Source organism: Diabrotica virgifera, chromosome 10, assembly GCF_917563875.1.
Source record: "Diabrotica virgifera virgifera chromosome 10, PGI_DIABVI_V3a".
Classification (NCBI taxonomy): domain Eukaryota; kingdom Metazoa; phylum Arthropoda; class Insecta; order Coleoptera; family Chrysomelidae; genus Diabrotica; species Diabrotica virgifera.
The window spans coordinates 148,207,803-148,220,255 of NC_065452.1; the positions used below are offsets into that span (position 1 = coordinate 148,207,803).

The 12,453-nt window shown below is 34.0% G+C and overlaps 1 protein-coding gene across 4 annotated transcripts in view; it reads right to left on the bottom strand.

The window, feature by feature from the left end:
• LOC114333588 (myocyte-specific enhancer factor 2) overlaps positions 1-12,453 on the bottom strand; it is a 427,721-nt gene that overhangs the window by 148,388 nt on the left and 266,880 nt on the right. The window lies entirely within an intron of this gene.

A 12,453-nucleotide genomic window follows, 5' to 3' on the forward strand; every position in this document is an offset into this window, starting at 1 on the left:
TATCCATCTCCGGACCTATTTTAAACGCGCGGTTTTTCAAACTAGGGGTGACTGTCACCCCCCGAGTAAAAGCAATCAACGGCACAAGCCGTCCAAATTTTCATGCAATTCGGAGTTAATCCTGAAAATTACACGTTATCGCCGTATTTCCCGTTCATTTACTGGACTACAAGGTGTTTTTACCAAAAAAAAGGAGTCGACTTGATTTTGAGCAACACTCGCTTAGTTTTGATGCTAGAAACTTTTTTAAAACATAAAAATAAAGCTTTATTAAAAAAGTTTTAATTGGTTTTTCATTTCTTGGTTATTTCACGTTGAAATATTTGATTTGGAATTTGACGAATAAAAACGTATTTTTCATGAGCTAAAACTTTGCTTTTGCTGGGTCTATAGACTTTACGTACGAGTTCGCAATTTTTTTCATTTTTTTATATTATGCTACATTTTTGCTACTTAAGAATTTTTTTTCGATCAAATACTTGCTTTTTGAGTTATTTGTGAAAATTTGAAAACGTGATTTGTTTGTCGAAAAATAAACATTTTCATTCGTAAATAACTCGAAAAGTATTAAGCAAGTTGAAATTCTATAGAACTAAAATTGCTTAGAATTAGTCAATTTATCCATCTCCGGACCTATTTTAAACGCGCGGTTTTTCAAACTAGGGGTGACTGTCACCCCCCGAGTAAAAGCAATCAACGGCACAAGCCGTCCAAATTTTCATGCAATTCGGAGTTAATCCTGAAAATTACACGTTATCGCCGTATTTCCCGTTCATTTACTGGACTACAAGGTGTTTCTATAATCTGTGTTTAATCCTACATAATAATAATAATCAGACGAAATTACAAAAAAAAGTCATAAATTAAGTAAATTATTTATTTTTTATTAAAATTATATTTTTCATTCGATTTTGCCGCTTTTAGGAGTGCCTTGTTTTTATAACATAGTTATAAAATTCACTGTAAGTCCTCCTGAAATTGGTTTTCGTGGGTGAAAATCGGGACATTTAGTGTCCCGATCAGGTACAAATCGGTACGCGTCCCCGGATCCCTGAAAATCGGGACGCCCCGCGCAAATCGGGACACCTGGTAACGCTAATCATAACCCAAAAAAAACTTAAAAAATTCAATTTTCGGACTTGGGCTGCCCTTAAACTAAATATTTATACAGAAAATGTATGAGGCAGAGGGACATTGTAAAAAAACTATTTTACTACAATAATAATTTGAGGGAATATATTTTTTAATGGTTAATAAAAAAATATCTAAATTATATTCTGACTGAACTCATTATTTCTGTTAATGTCATTTCTTAAAACTCATATGCGGAACATATTGCCGCGTTTAGGACTTCATGGTCTATTAAAATTGGACCAACTAAAAATCGATGACGTCATCTCAGTATCGTGATGCTGTCATCATAGTTTTAAATTCGACGTATCTTTTTACGCAGTTTTTTCTATTAGTCCATGTTGTGATGTCGCTCCCGTATGAAAAACTGATCCGGCCCTTTTTGCGTATTTCTATTCAAAAATCTCCCCTTCTACACACATTTGAAGGGTATATATATATATATATATATATATATATATATATATATATATATATATAATCGGTTTAAAACGTCCTCCGACGTCTTCCGATGCCCAATCTCCATGCATCTCTATCTTCCCAAAGGTCTTCGTCTAAACCTCTCTCTCGGATCTCTCTGTCTATTCCTTCTCTCCAGCTCTTTCTGGGTCGGCCTCTTTTTCTTTTTCCATGTGGTGACCAATCTAGAATCTGTTTGGGCAGACGGTGTTCTGACATTCTCTGCACATGTCCATACCACTTTAATTGTTGTACTCTTATATCTTCGACAATCGTATGTGTGACTCCCATAATCTCTCGTATACGTTGGTTATTTATTCTTTCGAGTTTTGATTTTCCTGCGGCACGTCTCCAGTAATCCATCTCCGTGGCTTGTAGTGTTCTTTCAGTAGTTGTCTTTAACTGCCACACGTCACTTCCATACATTCATATGCTCTTTATAATAGTGTTGTATATTCGATGTTTATTTTTTTTTGGATATATGTTGATCCCAAATAATACTATTTAGTTGAGATATGGCCCTTCTACCTTGAATGTTTCGTTTTTTTATAGCCTGATCTAATTTGCCGTCGTCCGTGATTTCTACTCCTAAATAAGAATATTTATTGTTGTACTTAATGTGTTGTCCGTCGTTTAAAACTAGATTCTGCTCGTTGCCACCGATGTTCATGTACATTGTTTTATCTACTTTATTATGTTAACTTCTAATTAGATTTAGAAGTTATAGATTATAGAATTAGATTAGAAGTTATCATTTGAAGTGTGCCGGGCGAAATTTTTTGGCAGAAATTGTTAAAAAAAAATTTTTAAACAAATTGAAAAGATTGCCTTTTTTACATTTTTTTTTAGTTTTTTGGGTAATTTTAAACAAAAAAGGTCTCTTTTTCGGGAAAAGTTTTCAAATTATAAGGTATTTAAAATCTGAGAAATGCGAAAATACGCATTTTCAAGGCTTGAAAACTTATATTTAAATTATGTTTTGGGCCTAATTGCCTAAATTGAAGTTTAAACATTCAATTTTATGATTCTAAAGAGGAATCGGTATCTATTTCAATTTAGACCGTTGTTTTTTAATTGTTAATTATGCGCGTCCACTCGTCTGTCGCACTATATGATTGGCGCAGTTAATTAGCACATTGGCAATAATTAATTGAATAAATAAAAAAATTATTAAAAAAAAACTATGTTAACTACACGTTATACAATTTTAATAAATGTCAAGTATTTATTCAGCATTCTCTTTGCCTTATCCCTATGCGGGGTCGGCTTCCCTAATTGCATTTCTCCACACAATTCTATCTTGGGTCATATCAATGTTAATCCCCTTTACCAACATGTCCTGCCTTATCGTCTCCCCAGGTCTTCTTTGGTCTTCCTCTCCTACTCCTTCCAGGAATCTGCACTTCAGCTATTCTTCGTATTGGGTGATTAACGCCTCGATGTTGAACATGACCAAACCATCTTAACATATGCTCTCTCATTTTGGCATCAATTGGTGCCACACCTAGACTTCCCCTAATATACTCATTTCTAATTGTATCCTTCTTTGTCACTCCACTCATCCATCTAAGCATTCTCATTTCCGCCACATGCATTCGTTGTTCCTCTTTCTTTTTCACTACCCAACATTCAGTTCCGTACATCATAGCCGGTCTTATGGCTGTTTTATAGAATTTTCCCTTCAGCTTCATTGGCATTTTTCTGTCACACAACACACCACTCGCTTCTTTCCACTTCATCCATCCAGCCCTAATTCTGCTGCATGCTTCTCCATTATTCTGTAATACCGATCCTAGATACTTAAAACTATTGCTTTTCACAATCATTTCACCATCCAAAGACACCACTTTATTTGTAGTAACTCCATCTTTAAATGAACATTCCAAATACTCTGTTTTTGTCCTACTAAGTTTTAAACCTTTTTCGTCCAAAGCTTGTCTCCACTGTTCCAGTTTTTGTTCTAAGTCTCTTTCACTATTTCCTACTAACACGACATCATCAGCATACATTAAGCACCATGGAATGTTACCCTGTAGTTTCGCTGTTATCTGGTCCAAAACTAATGAGAATAAATACGGACTAAGCACAGAGCCTTGGTGCAATCCTACTTTCACATGAAATTTATCAGTCTCTCCCACACCTGTCCTAACACTAGTCGTTACTCCCTCATACATATCCCTCACAATCTTTACATATTCACCAGGGACTCCTTTCTTATTGAGTACTACTTAGCAAATGTCAAGTATTTATTGGGTATTATTATCATAAGTACGTATACTATGAATAAGTGCGACAGAGACGCACCATATAGTGCGACGCGCGGCGGCTTAAAAGTCGAGTGGGCGCGCACAATTAGCAATTAAAAAACAATGGTCTACATTGAAATAAGCCCTGATTACTCATAAGAATCTTAAAACTGAATGTTGAAACTTCAATATAGGCACCTGGCAACCTCAAAAATAATACTTTACATATTATCAAGTCTCGAAAATTTCGCATTTTTCAGATTTTAAATCGCTTATAATTCGAAAACTATCAACTCTTGAGAAAAATGAAAATATTCAAGATATTTTTTTTGCTTAAAATGATCCAAAAAACCGACTGACCGAAAAAATTATTTCCGGAGCAATAAAAGTGATCTTTTGAATTTGTTTAAAAAAATTGTATAAACAATTTCTGCCCAAAAATTTCGCCGGCACCCTTCTGATTTGTTTAAAGGGGACATTTTTGAACAGGAATCCAAATCTATATTCTATTGCACGTTATATAAATGTTTATTTTTAATTAAATTATTCGAAATATGCTTAAACGGAGAAAAAGTTCCAGAAGAATGGAGACAATCGTATATCTCTCCAATACACAAGAAAGGCACAAAGACGGATCCTAAAAACTATAGAGGGATCGCAGTGATTGCGACTATAGGCCGACTATACTCAAAAGTACTACGAAGCCTGATAGAAAATGATATTAAAGACAAACAACCCGAAGAACAAGCGTGATTTAGGACCGGACGCTCCACCATGGATAATATTTTCACATTAAAATTGCAATGGAAAAACGAGTGCAGAGAAATAGAGAAACCCATATAGCTTTAATAGATTTGGAAAAAGCATATGACAGTGTACCGTCTCCCAACTATGGATAGAAATGGGAAACTTAAAAATAGACCCAATTCTTGGGTCAAGATTCAAGTTGCAAGAATCAAAATGGGACAACAAATCGCCTCTCCTTTTCAAACAACAAAGGAACTAAGACAACAGCTGCTGTCTGTCATCCACCTTATGTAAAATCTATCTATACAGATCCTTAGTGAAATGGGTAAAAAAAATGCAGAAACATGGAAATAACGGTGGGAGAAAACACGCTATATACACTTTTTTTTGCGGATGACCAGGTAGTAATTGCCGAAGACAGCGACGATCTTAGCTATATGGTAAGAAAACTGCAAGAAGAATATGAAGTGGCAGGTCTAAACATGAATATGACAAAATGTGAATATCTCTCAGTGGGAACAGATGAAATATGTGACCTAGTCTCGGAAGACGACAAAATCAAAGGCGTGCACTCCTGCAGATATTTAGGGGTCATTTTCAATAAAAAGGGAAATAGCGCAGATGAAATCAGGGAAAGAATAAACAAGAGCAGAGCAGCGACCCGTACCTTAAACGCTCTTCTCTGGCAAAAAACAATTAGACAAGAAACCAAAAAACACATTTACGGCAGTGTAGTCCAAAGTATTCGACAGTTGTTTATATGGTATACTGGTATACAACAATACAGATAAACAACTGTCGAATAGATTCCAGATACAGAATGCTAATACATAATATATATAAGAAAGCAACAATGACAGTACAATTGGAAGAAACCACAAAACCCATACCAATTAACAGAGGAGTGCGACAGGGAGATGTTATTTCTCCTAAACTATGTACATTAGCACTGGGAGATGTTTTCAAAACAATGGAATGGACAAACATGGGAATAAACATAAATGGAAAGAAACTAAATCACCTAAGATATGCAGACGATGTAGTAGTCATAGCATCAAGTTTTGAAGAACTACAAACCATGCTAACCGAACTAGCAAATGAATCCGAACAAATAGGTCTAAAAATGAATTTTGCCAAAACAAAAACAATGACAAACACACAAGACAATAGAAACGTAATACTAAACGACACCACAATAGAAGTGGTTAATGATTATATATATTTGGGACAGATTATAAAAATAAATAAGGAAAACCAAACAGCGGAGGTAAAAAGAGGGGTCAGATTAGCCTAGGCAGGATTTGGAAAATTAAAATGGGTCCTAAAGAATAAAAAAATACAACAATACTTAAAAACAAGAGTGTTTGACCAGTGCATACTCCCAATTCTCACATACGCATGCCAAACATGGACCTTGACCAAGGCAAACATGGATAAAATAATAAAGACACAAAGAGCCATGGAGAGAGCAATGTTAGGAGTAAAATTGACAGACAAAAAGCAAAACAACTGGGTCAGAAATAGAACAAAAGTCAAAGACGGAGGTCAACATATAACCAGGCTAAAATGGAGCTTGGCAGGTCATAACGCTAGACAAACGGACAATAGGTGGAATAGCACGATACAACAATGGAGACCATGGACAGGAAAGAGAGCAAGAGGACGACCCCAGATGAGATGGGGAGACGACATTAAAAAGATAGGAGGAACGCACTGGAAACAGAAAGCACTAAACAGAAGAGAATGGAGGAAACTGGGGGAAGCCTATGTTCAGAATTGGACGAATTAAAGGGCAAAAGAAGAAGAAGAAGAAGAAGAGTCCAAAGTATTACACTTTACGGTTTGGAAGTATGGGACGTCACCAAAGCTAGTATAAACAAACTTAGGACTACAGAAATGGATTATCCGAGACGAAGTTGCATTATCATGATCATTTGGCTCTACAACTCTATGTGAGTTTTGTCCGCGTTTACTATTTCCCTCCATTGTTGTCGGTCCTGAGCAGCTATTTTCCATTGCTGTACTCCCATCTTTCGTAGATCACTGGCTACTGCGTCCTTCCATCTCTATCTTGGGCGACCAACTGACCTTTGAATGTGGCGTTCAGAAGTCTTTCTTAGCGTACTATGTTTTCATCTCCGTATACTGTCTGGAGTTCATCATTGTGTCTTCTTCTCCATTCTCCTGTTGTCTCGTCTCTGCAAGGCCCATAGATAGTCGGCAGTATCTTTCTTTCGAGTACCAGTAATTTTGACGTTTCTCGCTGGTTCGGAGTCCATGTCTCGCTTCCATACGTTATTGTGAGAAGAATTATTGTCTTATATACTCTTATTTTTGCTAGTCTTGAGAGTATTTTTGATTTAAGTACGGTCATTAATGAGTAATATGCCCCGTTTCCTGCAATGATCCTGGCTGCCACGTCCTTTTCATATTTATTTTTAGATGTTATGATCGCTCCCAGGTACTTAAATTCTTTGACGACTTCAAAGTTGTATTCATTAATTGTTACGTTTTGTCTAACCCTTGGTCTTGAGTTCTTCGTAACCACCATGTACATGGTCTTGTCCTCGTTGACCTTAAGACCAACTTCCTTGGCTCCGTTCTCGAATACGGTGAAAACTTCTTTTGCATATCTGGTGAATTGTGCAATTGTGTCCACGTCATCCGCAAAGGCCAATATTATTTTTGACCCTTGGGCGGCAAATTCGTTTGTCAGTTGTGGCTAAGCCACAACTGAGACGAAGCTGCGGTAGACCGAAACTGGAGAGAGTTAGAAAGGAAAAATAAGAAACGAAATGAAAATGGAACGAAATATCAATGATGACATAGAAAGAAAAAAATTAACTTGGTTCGGACATGTTAAAAGAATGCCAGAGTACAGATGGCCTTGAAGAGTACTGGAATGGATCCCTCCTGAAAGAAGAAAGAGAGGACGACCACGGAGAAGTTGGCGCCACGATATTGATGAAGCAATGGCGGCAAGAGACTTAGCAGGTTTTTTTCCTGAAATACATTTTCATTAGAGCAGGAGCTTTGGGTTCTATCATAAGACAATGATTTGATAATATTCCTTTTGATGTTTAGAATGTGTTTTGAGATGTAATTTAAATATCTGTTGGTGTGGGTTGGTTTTCTCTAAACTTTGGTTGCATATCTGCATCTTCTTTTGGGACACATTCAGAAAATGAAGTGAATTATTGGTTTCTTTTTCCATGGTGAAATTGACTAATTCTTCTTTATTGTTATTTCCAACAGAAATTTATTCAATGCTTCTGGTACGTTAGGCCAAATAGAAAACACATCAATCTCCATAGCCCCACCATGCGGTGGGTTGTGTGTCTTGTTTGTGTACAATGTTTTGTTCGAAATCTTCCATGAATATATCTGATAATAATGGAGATAAGGATGAGTCCATGGCTTCATTTGTTTGTACAAATCAATTTTTGATAATCTATCAATTAAATGTACAAACAGTAAATATTTAAAAGGGAACGATATTGCTATGATCCAAGATGAAACCTATGGAGAAATTCAAATAGGGAAGCCGACTCAGAATAGTAATAAAAGCAAAAATGATTATTAAACTTTGAACCACAATTGAAGAAATAATAATTCATGATGAGTTACATCAACATAATAAGTAATAAAGACAAAGCACAGTCATACACTGGGGTGAAAAATTAACCGGACACCTTAAAAATGGGTCATTTTTGATCTCTCAAATTTCCTGAACCTGTTGTCCGATTTAAGTAATTTTTTTAATATGTTATAGCCTTATTCTTTAACAATATTGTTGTAATAACATTGTTGCTAAACAGTTAAATTTTTAGAATTAAGAATTTAATATTCACCATTGGCGCGCATACGGGTAATATGACGGTTCATATTACCCGAATGCGCGCCAATAGTGAATAATAAATTCTTACTTGTATGGGAAAAAATGTACAATAACTACGTCTTAAAACACACCAAATTTCATTTGCATATCTCAACCGGTTTTAAAGCAATAAATAAATCGTCATTTTGTAAGACAAAATTTAACACCCTCTATCTCACAAACGAAGCATTAGAATTAGCCCTTGAAGTTTGCCATACTTATTTAAAAACACCCTGTATTGATGAAAAACATGGATAATTGTTAAAGTACCTAACTTTTTTACGGTCCAACATAAGCGAATGAATAAAAAAACAACATATTTTAAGAATACATGGGGCTCTAGTTGGGTTTTAATTTGAGTATTCTATAAATGCTAGAATATTCCACAGGGTAATGCGAAGTTTGAGAAAAACACAGTTTCATTGGTACACCAGGTATACAATTAAAATTGACCTGTCTACCAACAATATTATTACAGCGATATTGTTAAAGAATAAGGTTATAACATATTAAAAAATAACTTAAATCGGACAACAGGTTTAGAAAATTCGAGACATCAAAAATGACCCATTTTTAAGGTGTCCGGTTAATTTTGCATCCCAGTATATATACCTTTCCATAAAAATTTGATCCTTTCTGCGGTTAAAAAAAATTATTGATACTGCGACGAGGAAAATATAGTTGGCAGAAGTGAGAAAGATACCGAGACATTGCCAATACCAACAGCGTGCGAATTACAATACTTTACCAAACATCTGGCACTTATAAACATGAACCAGAATTGAGCGCAAATCTATAAATAATATCAGATATCCCGACGGTACGGTTGTGACGCTCGAGTGTTTGCTACTTACTCAAATTTAACGGAATATACTCAATGGAGCTTGTAATGATGGTATAGCGTATAGCTAAGATGTTTCAAGCCGCGATTTTGTTAAGAGCGTCACTGATATGAAAACCACAATTTAAGAATATAAAATTCTGAATTGATGTAATAATTTGGATATAGCACATTTATACACCTGATATTGGCGTCCACTGCTCGTCAGTTAGGTACAGGTCAATAGATAGATCAGACTGACATCGTATGTGTTTTCATTCTATCTGAATCAAAATTGGTCTAGCAACTGACAAAGAGGTCATCTACTATATAAAATATAATAAATCAGATTCCTGATGTAGAAAGTTTACCCTGCATCAGGCATCATATACAGACTTCGAAAAAAACATGTATAGCACTTTCTGTATTCAAAGCATGTTCTGAGCAGCCTAAGACTGGTCATCTTTAAAATAATAGTTATAGCAAATACTATGTTAAAATACATAACAATACACTCTAACAATTAATATCAGTTGTTAGTTTATTTTACTTTCTAAGATCGTTCTTATACGAATAAAACTAAAGGATCATTAAAAATATTCAAAATTCTGCAGTTACACTATACAAACCAATCTAAAGAATGGTTAAAAGTTTTCACACTCCTGCAAATATAAGTATATTTTTCCAAAAACATGCTCATTGAATGCGTAATTATAGTCAAATATAATTTGTATATCGTTTGTTTTCACACCACATGCAACAAAGTATTAATGAGTTCATTACATATAATGAAAAGAGGAGAAAGAAGAAAAAAGTAATCACGAGTAACAGAAACTAAAAGAATTTTAGTATTTACCTCTGGGTGAATTTTGTTTGAGTTGCGATCTTAGACAGAGAATATTTAAGAATGGTTAAACCTATTCAAAATCCTGCAAATATGAGTACTTTCTCAAAAACATGCTCGTTGAATGCATAATTACGGTCAAATTTAATTTGTCCACGGTTTTTTTTCACACCACATGCAACAACTGATTAATGAGTCCATTATGATGAAAAGAGGCGGAAGAACAAAAAATTAATCCCCGATAACAGAAACTAAAAGATTTTTAGGATTTACCTCTGGATGAGTTTTTTTAGAGTTGCGATTTTAGGCGAAGAAAATTTAAGATTGAAGAATGGTTGAAACTGTTCAAAATCCTGCAAATATAGGTATTTTTCCGAAAAACATGCTCATTGAATTCGCATTTATAGTCAAATTTAATTTGTCCAGGGTTTTTTTTAACAACTTCTTATTAACTCCATTATGATGAAAAGATGGGGAAGAAGAAAAAATTAATCCCGGATAACAGAAACTAAAAGATTTTTAGGATTTACCTCTGAATGAGTTTTTTTTGAGTTGCTATTTTAGGCGAAGAAAATTTAAGATTGAAGAATGGTTAAAACTGTTCAAAATCCTGCAAATATAAGTATTTTTCCGAAAAACATGCTCATTGAATTCGCATTTATAGTCAAATTTAATTTGTCAAGGGTTTTTTTTAACAACTTCTTATTAACTCCATTATGATGAAAAGATGGGGAAGAAGAAAAAATTAATCCCGGATAACAGAAACTAAAAGATTTTTAGGATTTACCTCTGAATGAGTTTTTTTTTGAGTTGCTATTTTAGGCGAAGAAAATTTAAGATTGAAGAATGGTTAAAACTGTTCAAAATCCTGCAAATATAAGTATTTTTCCGAAAAACATGCTCATTGAATTCGCATTTATAGTCAAATTTAATTTGTCCAGGGTTTTTTTTAACAACTTCTTATTAACTCCATTATGATGAAAAGATGGGGAAGAAGAAAAAATTAATCCCGGATAACAGAAACTAAAAGATTTTTAGGATTTACCTCTGAATGAGTTTTTTTTGAGTTGCTATTTTAGGCGAAGAAAATTTAAGATTGAAGAATGGTTAAAACTGTTCAAAATCCTGCAAATATAAGTATTTTTCCGAAAAACATGCTCATTGAATTCGCATTTATAGTCAAATTTAATTTGTCAAGGGTTTTTTCACAACTTCTTATTAACTCCATTATGATGAAAAGATGGGGAAGAAGAAAAAATTAATCCCGGATAACAGAAACTAAAAGATTTTTAGGATTTACCTCTGAATGAGTTTTTTTTTGAGTTGCTATTTTAGGCAAAGAAAATTTAAGATTGAAGAATGGTTAAAACTGTTCAAAATCCTGCAAATATAAGTATTTTTCCGAAAAACATGCTCATTGAATTCGCATTTATAGTCAAATTTAATTTGTCCAGGGTTTTTTTTAACAACTTCTTATTAACTCCATTATGATGAAAAGATGGGGAAGAAGAAAAAATTAATCCCGGATAACAGAAACTAAAAGATTTTTAGGATTTACCTCTGAATGAGTTTTTTTTTGAGTTGCTATTTTAGGCGAAGAAAATTTAAGATTGAAGAATGGTTAAAACTGTTCAAAATCCTGCAAATATAAGTATTTTTCCGAAAAACATGCTCATTGAATTCGCATTTATAGTCAAATTTAATTTGTCAAGGGTTTTTTCACAACTTCTTATTAACTCCATTATGATGAAAAGATGGGGAAGAAGAAAAAATTAATCCCGGATAACAGAAACTAAAAGATTTTTAGGATTTACCTCTGAATGAGTTTTTTTTTGAGTTGCTATTTTAGGCAAAGAAAATTTAAGATTGAAGAATGGTTAAAACTGTTCAAAATCCTGCAAATATAAGTATTTTTCCGAAAAACATGCTCATTGAATTCGCATTTATAGTCAAATTTAATTTGTCCAGGGTTTTTTTTAACAACTTCTTATTAACTCCATTATGATGAAAAGATGGGGAAGAAGAAAAAATTAATCCCGGATAACAGAAACTAAAAGATTTTTAGGATTTACCTCTGAATGAGTTTTTTTTTGAGTTGCTATTTTAGGCGAAGAAAATTTAAGATTGAAGAATGGTTAAAACTGTTCAAAATCCTGCAAATATAAGTATTTTTCCGAAAAACATGCTCATTGAATTCGCATTTATAGTCAAATTTAATTTGTCAATGGTTTTTTCACAACTTCTTATTAACTCCATTATGATGAAAAGATGGGGAAGAAGAAAAAATTAATCCCGGATAACAGAAACTAAAAGATTTTTAGGATTTACC